Source organism: Notechis scutatus, chromosome 2 (genome assembly GCF_049901735.1).
Source record: "Notechis scutatus isolate UNSWTSFEM ecotype Mainland chromosome 2, rNotScu1.2, whole genome shotgun sequence".
NCBI classification, from domain to species: Eukaryota; Metazoa; Chordata; class Lepidosauria; order Squamata; family Elapidae; genus Notechis; species Notechis scutatus.
Genome location: NC_142010.1, coordinates 159,755,503 through 159,766,176, shown reverse-complemented (window position 1 = coordinate 159,766,176; position 10,674 = coordinate 159,755,503). Strand labels below are relative to the sequence as shown.

The following is a 10,674-nucleotide window of genomic DNA, read 5'->3' as shown; positions in this document are numbered from 1 at the left end:
TTTCCCATAAGAAGCAACATCTCATCTCTCTCCCTCTCTTTCTATCTCTGTCTTTCTCCCTCTTTTTCTTTCATCTTTCTCCCTTTCTCCCTCTCTCCCTCTCTTTCCTACCTCTCTTTCTTTCTCCCTTTCATCTCTCTTTCTCCCTTTCTCCCCTCTTTCTCCCTTTCTTTCATCTCCCCCTCTCCCTCTTTCTCCATTTCTCCCTCTCTTTCTCTCTTTCTCCCTCTCTCTCCCAGTTCTTTGGCTACACACACTATTGCCTGGAGATGAACCGAGGGGGTAGGATGGCAAAGTCTTCTGTAGCCCTCACCACACGGCTGCTGAACTGACACCTGAGACAGTGGGAGACCAAGAGCAGGTAGCCGAGCTTGGATTGGGGCGGGCGTTAAAGTACCCAGCAGTGGTGCTTCCTTAGCCATGACTGTTAAGCATGAGAAAAGACATCAGGCTCTGCCCCCACAAAGGGGAACAGTAGCGAGCGCAGACAGCCCCAGCTGGCTGGAAAGGGGAACGCTTCTCCTGTCTCCCCAGCTTTTCCCCCAGCTGCTTCCTCCTTGCTTTTCCCCTCGGCTGCAGGGCTAGCCAATTGCCGTGAGAATGCAGCTCCTCCTGTACACGGAGAAGAGGCGCTGAGAGACGAGGTGGGAGGGTAAAAGGGGCTTTCGAAGGGTAAAGGGGATTAAATCGCTACCTTTCTCCACACTCAAGGGGAGCCACTTCAGGTGACCATGGCTTTCTCTTCTGCTTAGAGATAGAAGTCCCACTGATCAGGATATATATTTTTTAGTCTCGGAGCTAAACTAAACGAGAGCTTTAAACAAGACATGGGGGCGACCGGGCAGGCAGGGGTGGGGCCAAGTAGGGCAGGGGTGATTTTTTTCCTGCAGTCTCCCTAGCAAACCCGCATTATGGCTGCTGCTCAGCCTCCTGCCTCCACACATCAAGGAGGCTGAGCAGCAGCGGGAAGAGCGCAGAACTCCTGAGTTGCTGGAAGCAGCTGTCAGCGATGCCCAAAGATGTTGCAAAGAGGAGGCTCGACCCCTCCCCCTCAGAAGCCACAAAGCGTTTGCTGGTCCTCGCCAAACCTCCTCCTTTCCGCTGGGCGTGCGAGCGCTTCCGGCGAGGAGGAAGGAAAGCATGGTGGGAGTGGAGGCGAGCACAAGGAGAGGCGAGCTTCTGGCGAGGAGGAAGAGAAGCTTTCTCCTCGCCAAGCTTCCTGAGAGGGGGGAGTGCGGGAGATCCGCAAATTGCTTGCAGACCCTCGCCAAGCCTCTTCCTTCCTGTTGGGCATGTGACCACTTCTGGCGAGGAGGAAGAGAAGCGTGGTAGGAGGGAAGGGGAGCGCTTTGCAGGGGGAGAGCGGGAGATCGTGCCCTACTCTCGCAGGTCATGGGACACCTGGGAAGGGTTCTTTTTTTAAATATATATATATATATTTATACAACTAAAATGTCAAACAAACACATACACAACACACAGAAAAAAAAGGAAAAGAAAAAGAAAACGATTAAAAAACTAGCAATTCTATTATCGACAGTCTATGGTTCCTTATTTGTTATCAATATTGGTGACATATTTACAAATACATCTTATTGCGAATATATAATTACTACTTTTACATTTTACAGTATTTACTAATATATTTTCTATTTTTGTTCTATCCAGACATACCAGCATTGGGAAGGGTTCTGATGATGTGATCTCCCATGTGGTACCCTCCCTCCCCATTTGTCACCCCTTTTGCCAACATGGGTGTGCTGCAGACCACCAACCTTTCCTGGTGGCAGCATGAGCAGGTGTGGGCTGCAGGGATCCCCGCTCCTCCTCTGCCAGAATCGCACTCGGGGCAGGGTCCAGCCAGCCATGCCTGCCCTCCCCCCCAGCCCAAGTGGATCCCAGGTGTTTCTTGCGGTGTTGTTAAAAGCCGCCAGGAGCGCGAGACAGGCATGCAGGCACAGGGGAGCCTGGTGGCAAGGGAGCGGATATCCTGGGGCTGCATGCAGCCACCGACAGCACCGACAGCAAGCAGGCTAGGAGTGGGAGCAGCTGGGCCTGGGCTGCGGCAACAAGCGGTGTGGGGGCACAAAGTCAGCAACTTACCAAAAATTATGCACGCCACAGAAGTCAAGTGAGTCAGGTCAGCCAAGCAAGCAAGCAAGCAAGCAAGCAGCCGCAATGACAACAAGCAAGGAGCGGGAACCAGAGAGCAGCCAAAGAACCATTAGGCAGCGCGTGTGACTCTGGAGGCGGGAGAGGCAGATAGGGCAGGGCAGGGCCAGCCAGTGGGACAAAATGTTAAACGGTTTGACTGGTTTTTTTGCAAATGGAATGGGGAAGGCAGCGTGGTCTAGATCCGAAATCAGCTGGGAGGCACGCATGCGCAGTGGAGCTGAGTTGGGCCAACCACTCGCTTGCCCGCAGAGAGGGCTCTGCATGCCACCTGTGGCACGCGTGCCATAGGTTTGCCATCACGGCATTACATCTTTTACAATTATTACAAAAAAAAAAGAATTACAAAATTCTTGGGAAATATTTGATGCATAAAGAAGGCCAACACCTAAAGAACTAGAAGCTGTGATTTCATATTTTATGTATATAATAATAGTCTCCCACTATCTTGATGTGATTGTGTGGCTTATGTGCTCTGAAGAAGATGGGAGCTCTTCCAGAGGTTCTACTATACTGGCAGGTGACATCAGAGGAGTCAGAGAAAGAATGTCTCTCCCATAAAAAATATAGTAAGTAAATTACAGAAACCCATACCAGCTTGGTCATTGCCCAGGTCAACAAAACTAGGTGTTGGAATCAGGACTGTTGTCTGAGCAACCAGGGTCAGCAACTGCAGAACTACTGGAAGGAAAGGCCTTTACCCACTGCAAATATACAGTAACTGAAAACAAAGAAATAATGATTCGTTATTACAGATGAAGTCTAACAAGAAGAGGGTATTTGAAATAAATGCACCAATTCTGGAAAAAAGATCACCCAGAATCAGAAATAACAGAACAGAGGCTGGCAGATCAACACTGATTAATAATAAGAAATAAAGTATTCACAGAAACAGAATTAAAAGAATTGGAAATGTGTTTTATATGTGTTTTTCGCACGTAAATCATCAGATTTAGAATTCCTTTGATGCTACCACTTGATTTCCAGTAAAAGTTCCTTTTTTCTATAATAATGGAGTCTAAGTGTGTCTTTCTTGGATTTTGAATGGAGCACCAACCACTGAGAAAGAAAAGAAATCCAAGAAGAAACCAGCATGGTTGCACAAAGATCTCTCTGACAAATTGAAAGAAAAAAAGGACAAGTACAAAAAATGGTAAGAGGAACACACAACTAAGGCAGAATATCAGCAGATAGCCAGAATCTGCAAAGGCAAAGTCAGGCAAGATCAGGCTCTGCAACGCATTTCGATGGCTGACAGGAAGCTCACCTCACCTCAGATTACAAGAATTTGTGATGTAAAAGTGTGCACAAACACAGTGCGTCACAGACTGCTTGCCAGAGGGCTCAAAGGCTGCAGGGCTCGAAGTAAACCTTTGCTCACAGACACTCACCGCTCTCTTCGACATGCGTGGGCCAAGAAGTATGCCAAGTGGGCCAACAAACAGTGGGCCAAGGTCATTTTCAGTGACAAGAGCAATTTCTACTTGACTGGGAATTTTGTCCTAAAGGTCATCTCCTGTCCTTCTTAATCCCATCAACTGGAGCTGAAAGTGTTTTGTTTGTGAATAGAATTGGATTTATTAATAGACACAAAAAAATCTCCTCCTCTTCAGGCGTCTGCTAGGCCCGTGATGGCTAACCTATGGAAGTGGCATGCAGAGCCATTTCTCCCAGCACGTGAGAGCTTGCCCAGAAGAGCCCCACTGCGCATGTGCATGCGCCACCCCCCAGAAGCTGATTGTCAGGTATTTGGCATGCATGCACGGGGTGGGGGCGGGAGCACAAAAGAGATACATGCGCATGCAGAGATGTGCAGCGCATGCTGGGGTTGCACATGCATGCGCAGATGTGCGGCACATGAAGGGGTGATCGAGTGTGCATGCACAGATGCATGGCATGCAGTGGGGGAATCACACGTGCAGGCGCAGACGCACAGCATGCGGCAGGGGGATTGCATGTGCATGCGCAGGGGGTGGGGGGGACAGCAAGCTAGCGCGAGCATGCACACAATTATCAGCACCGGAGCCAAAAAGGTTTACCACCACTGTGCTAGGCTGTTGGGGCTGCTTTCTGCCTTATTTAATATCCCCCAAAATATTTCATTCTTCGGCAGTTGGGGGGAGAGGCTTTCCCCTCCCCACACGTAACCTCGTAAGACCTACTAACTTTATTTTGCGTGTCAAACACACCAACAGGGGGCTACCATATGGTCGTGTTATGGGCTAAGCATACACTAAAGCAGGGGTCTCCAACATGCGGTCCACTGCCCACAACACGACCTCGGGCTAATCGCCAGTGGGCCGTGTCAGGAGCCGGCTGGTGCGCGCGCCCACGGCGCTCGCGACCGCGCCACGTCATAGCGAATTTACCCCGCCCACAAAATCATCTCCTCTTTCCCCCCTCCCATCTGCCCACCCGGAAAGGTTGGGAACTTTGCTGTAAAGCCATGGTGAGCTACGGTTTGCTTATGCCGCGAATTGAAAGTCTTCTGTCGCAGCCGTTTAAAACGGGAACACTGCTTAACAGCAGGGCCAAAGAGCTTGGCGCTTCCTGTCGCGGGGTGGGGGGGGAGTGTCGTGTGATTTTTATTTTTCGGGGGCGGAAACATCTGGATTTTCAACGGCTCTTGACCACTCTTTATTTTGTAGGCGAGAGATCCCGGCCTGGGAAGAGACTGCAGGCGATCTTCCAGAGGCGGAGAAACGGCATGCAAAACCGCCCGGCCTTCGCGACTATGCACCTGAGTCGATGAATGGCAGCAACTGCTGCCAATCAAGTTGCCAGTTCTTTCCCCAGGTCTTGTTTCCGGCGGGGCGAAAGCGGTGTGCGCCGGAGTAGGCGGTCCCGGCCTCATGCCTTTACCCATATAGCGAACCCGCCCGCCAACGCCCATTTATTCGCCAGCGGTCCGGTGCCTGTTTTCTCCAGGTTTGCTCGTTCCTAGCTCGGTAAGTTGAAGGCTTCGAATGTCACTCACTTTTCCAAAATCGGGTGCCGGAGTGGAGACGGGAGGGTGGAGGGAAAGTCACCCTTGGACTTTCGTGGTTGGCGTGGCAGAGTTTTAAGAGTATGAATTCCATAGTCAATACCGCAGTGGAATTTGCACCCCGCGAGTGTCGTCTTGCCTGACACATGGACGTTTTCCCATTCTTTCAGCGGTGGAGTTGCCACTCTTTGTAGAGACGTATGATGCCAACTGCTTCCCTTCCTTTCACAGTCCCGCAGCATTTCCACCAGACACGATGTTCCCAGCAAAACTGGTCGAAGAAATGCGGAGTCGATTGGTTTTATAAGTTGAGCTTCTGGGCAGGCAGCCAATTCCGCAGAGAGAGTGTGGAAGTGAGAAAATGTAGGATGAGCTTTATTCTGTGCAAGTTGACATTGGTGCGTGCATAAGTGCACCAACGTGTCCTATTGGTTTTTTATTTTTCTTATATGTATCCATTTCATGTATTCATAACTATGTTTATATTTATACCTGTTATCTTATAATCGCTTGACAAAATAAATAAATAAAATAAATATCTCCCACTTTTTGCCTGAGGAAAAGAAGCTGCCTAATAATTATGTACACCTTGATATAGGGCAGGGGTGGGCAACTATGGCCCTTTTATGAATTATGGAAGCCATGCTAGTTCAGGAATTTTGGGAGTTGAAGTCCACAAGTCATAAAGGGGCCATAGTTGCCCACCTCTGATATAGGGTGTTGGTCTCCTTAGGCCACACCCTCCCTCATTACACAAATATACCTCACCTGATATGCTTGGAGGTGGAAAATATGCATAAAATGATGATATGATCAAAATACTCACTTGCCTAATAATTGTGCACACAGTGTAGGTACATCCAACAATATTTTGCCAGAGTTGAACTTGTTCATTCAGTGTAGTCATTCAAAAGAAGGCCTGTTGTAGCCCCAATGTGGATGGTGGCTCTAACTTTATGAATATCTATTAGCATTTTATAAGCGTGTGTGTATATATGTATATGTGTGTGTGTGTGTATATATATATTAGCATAAATAAGTCAGCACTGTTTTATTTCAGTGTGTGTTCAGCTCTTGGTTTAATAATTTTTTAAAAAAATATAAATAGAGCAACATATTCAATATCCATATAAACAGTGTGTTGGCTGGTTACAATTCGTTTGAGTAATACTCATCGTAATTTCTAATAGTAATCTCGTAATGACAGTGCTTTTCCCTCATATTAATACATAATAATTAATAATCAAAATTAATAAGTTACAATAATCAATCCTAATAGCAAAATTAATCTTTCTATTGTGATTTTAGAAGTTCTAAGTTCTGTTTCTCTTATTTAACCATGTTTATTCATTTCTGCACATTCTAAGACTTTTGTTATTATCTGTTCTTCTGTAGAGATCTCCTCATCCAATGTTGTGCAAACACGATTCTGGCTGCTGTTAACACATGTACTATTAAATATACATTCCTTTTACTGTATTTACTGTATTTTTCTGGTATAATGCCCAACAGAAATATTTCCAGTTTTAAATCTATAGGTTCCTTTTATCATTTTTTCTATCCAGGTATGTATTTTACTTCATTTTTTTTTTTTTTTTTTGCTTTCACGCATGTCCACCAAATGTGGTAGTACAAGCCCGGGATTTGGTTTCATTCCAACACTTGGCAGTCATATTCTTAAACATTCTAGCTAATCTTGCTGGAGAGAAATGCCATCTATAAAACATTTTGTATAGGTTTTTATTATATGCAGTGGACATTGTCAATTTATAGTTTCTATCCCATAACTGTTGCCATGTGTCCAATTCTATAGAATGCCCAAAGTTTTTAGCCCATGCTATCATGATTTCTTTTACTTGTTCCTCTTCCATTCTAATAGTCAATAGATAATTACAATTTTTTAAAAATCAGTTTCTCCTCCGGTCCCATTAAGATTTGATCCAATTCTTTTGGTTCTTTATTAAAACCATATGTTTTAGCATCTTTATAATATCTAGATCAGTGGTCGCCAGCCAGTGGGCCATGGCCCACTGGTGGTCCATGAGAAAATTTTGGTGGTCCGCAGAGAAATGTCACCCCCAGAGCACTCCCCAAAGCAATTAATTCAGGCTGCGCAGGAACACAAGGCTGTGCAGCCCACATGGCCCGCGGGAACCCTCCCCACCCACTCAACTTGCCTGCTAAGTTGCTATTTTTTATTTTTCACTGACCATCAGCTGTTCTGCTGTGCTGGGAGATTTAGATTAGATAGAAAGCAGCAAATCGTTTGATTTCTTGCTTTCTAGCTAATCTTTAGATCTTTGGCTCTGCTTTTTAACCTTCCTTAGGACTGAAGCTTCTATTTGTCAGTGCAGATTCAGGTAGTTGATGGCAGAAAAACAGATCTCTAAGTGTGATTTTGTGGGCAACTCAATCTGCCTGCCTGCTTTGCCTGATTTTGGGTAAAAAATGCTCTTATTAAAAAAAATCTATATTTACATAAATATTTATAATATTTACATACAAGCCATGCCCAGCCTGTCACATGACCACCAAGCCACATCCACAAATTAGGCCACGCCCAAGACCCGGTTGTTAAAAAATTTGAATCCCACTCCTGCCTCTATGTGTTTGTGTGTGTGTATGTGTGTGTGTATGGTGGGGGGAAGAGAGAGGTTAGATCCCTCTCTCTCACTCTCACTCTCACTCTCTCTCTCTCTCTCTCTCTCTCTCTCCCCCCCAACATCAGCAAGCCACCATCAGTCAAAATTCATATTAGTGGTCCCCGGGATTTTAAAATTACGAGTTTGGTGGTCCCTGAGGTCCAAAAGGTTGGTGACCCCTGATCTAGATTGTATCTGTACATGCGGCCACCATGCTAAGTCTATCCCTTGGCTATTCAATTCCTGTTTATTTTTCAATTCCCCATTCTCATTCAAAATATCTTCGTATCTCACAATTTTTTTCCATATCCATCGCATTTGGGTGTATTGGTGCCTCCATCGTGGAGAGGCATACTGGTATTTTCAAATAGTGTTTTTCCTTGATTTTTGCCCATACTGAGAACAGAGCATTTCTGATATAGTGTCTTTGAAAGTATTGTGTTTCTCATACCGTAGGAAGGCATGCCACCCCAATTGCAAATCATGTCCCAGAGTTATCCATTCTTTTAGCCAAGTAAGGGGAACTGCTTGGTAGTAATTCCCAATTTGGCAACCCAAAGCCTCCTCTGTTAATAGAGTCTTGTATTAATTTCAGGCTTATTCTTGCCTTTCTACATTGCCAAATAAATTTGGATACTATTCTATTTAGTTCCTCAAAATGTTTCCTTTCTAACTTTATTGGGATTGTTTGGAACAGGTTTAACAATCTCGGTAAGATATTCCTTTTGATGGTGGCTTTTCTTTCTAGCAGTGATAGTTACATTTTTTCCACTTTTCCAAATCTAGCTTAATTTACTGTGTTAGTTTTAAATAGTTGTCTTCTTTTATAGTTACACATCTCGCTGATAGGTAGATTCCCAAATATTTTACTCTTTTTACTATCTGAATATCTCTCTTTTTCATTAGGTCTTTTTTGTGTTTATCTGTAAAATTCTTAACTAAGATTTTAGTTTTCTCTTTATTTATTTTCAATCTTGCAACATCACCATAGTCTTCTATTTTCTTTATTAATTTGAATCTTGTTCTTGCGGTTCCTCTATGATGAAATCCAAATCATCTGCGAAAGCTTGTAGTTTGTATTTTTTTTCTTTTTTATCTCGATGCCTTGTATTTCTATATCTTGGTGGATGTTTCTATTTAACACTCCCAAAGCCAGAATAAATAGTAGAGGGGATAATGGACATCCTTGTCTTGTGCTCTTTTAATATTAATATTCTCTGTTATATCCCCATTTACAAACACTTTTGCAGTCTGCTTAGTGTACATTGCATTAATCACAATAAATTTTCCCCAAATTCCATACATATTAGCTGCAGTATCATGAATCAGTTTACATTATCAAATGCATCCAGAAACATCAGTGCCATTTGTTTTTCAAGGTGTGTTTTATAATATTCCAATGTGTTCAAAATTATTCTCATGTTGTTTTTAATTTATCTATTCAGTAAGAAGCCATTCTGGTCTGAATGTATAAATTCATTCAGGAATCTCTTCAATCTTTCAGCTATTATTGATGTGTAAATTTTGTAGTCCACATTTAAAAGTGAGATAGGTCTATAATTTTTAATTTGTGATAAATCTGCATCTTTTGGTATGAGGGTGATATTTGTTTCCATCCAGGATTTTGCTATTTTAGCTTCTAACAGGACTTCATTGTAAACTTCCAGCATTAATAGTCCCAGAAAGTCTTGTAGTTGTTTATAGCGGTGGTCGCCAACCGGTGGCCACGGCCCACTGGTGGGCCATGAGAAAATGTTGGTGGGCCACAGAGAAATCTCTCCCCCGGAGCATCCCCCCAAAGCAATTAATCCAGGCTGCGCAGAAACACAAGGCTGCTCAGCCCATATGGCCCGCGGGAACTCTCCCCGCCTGTTAAGCCTGGATTCCCCAACGGGTGTTAAGGAAAACAAACCAAACAGAACGTGCAGCGAAGTCAGATAGGAAGACAGGTAAATGTGTGAGATAAGTTTTCTAGTTAACACGCAGTAAAAATACAGATACGCTTGTGCTATCAAAAATATTGTTTATTCCATTTAAGAATTATAGCATAGTCAAAATAACGGTCCATTAGTCATATATCAATTTCAGTCAAGTCTTGTCGGGGATACTCTATTTGCAAAGTCCGTGTTGAATAGCCAATGTCAGTTCACTTACAATAAATCAGTCCAATCTTTATCTTCTCTCCGTTGAGAAAATCAACACTCCTTTATCTCTCCCCGTTTCAGCAAGAATGCAGTCATCAATCCATTCAGTAATTAGGGATCAGTAAGCCAGAGAGAGTGAGCTGCAATTGCCTCGCTACTTATATAGTGCTTTTACAACCACACCCTTAATTACATTCTTGCAGTTAAAGTTACACACACTTTAACTAACAAACCATGATACCTTATTTATTATTTTTACCCAAACCAGTTAGGGTAAACAATGTTATCCCTAACATTGGTGGGCCATGAGAAAATGTTGGTGGGCCACAGAGAAATCTCTCCCCCGGAGCATCCCCCCAAAGCAATTAATCCAGGCTGCGCAGAAACACAAGGCTGCTCAGCCCATATGGCCCGCGGGAACTCTCCCCGCCCACTCACTCCTTATCCTGCAAACTTGTCTGCTAAGTTGCTATTTTTCCTTTATCTGACCATCTGTTCTGCTGTGCCGGGAGATTTAAATTAGCTAGGAAGCAGGAAATGGTTGGATTTCTTGCTTTCTAGCTAAGCACAGCTGAACCTCCCTTAGGACTGAAGGTTTGCTTGCAAGCAAATTCAGTGCAGACTCACGGTAAGCAAGTTTGAAAGACTGAGCTGGTCGATGGCAAATAGATAGATCACTGAATGATTCTGTGAGCAACTCAATCTGCCTGCTTTGCCTGATTTTGGATAA

At 44.2% G+C, this 10,674-nt stretch overlaps 1 protein-coding gene across 1 annotated transcript in view; it reads left to right on the top strand.

Moving 5' to 3' along the window:
* The first annotated feature begins 4,531 nt into the window (after nucleotides 1–4,531).
* Nucleotides 4,532–10,674, top strand: part of HACL2 (2-hydroxyacyl-CoA lyase 2) — an 85,950-nt gene continuing 79,807 nt past the window's right edge. The window contains exons 1-2 of the mRNA XM_026679651.2: nucleotides 4,532–4,621; nucleotides 4,821–5,120. The gene's annotated coding sequence lies outside the window, so the exon portion shown is untranslated. The remainder of the gene's footprint in view (nucleotides 4,622–4,820; nucleotides 5,121–10,674) is intronic.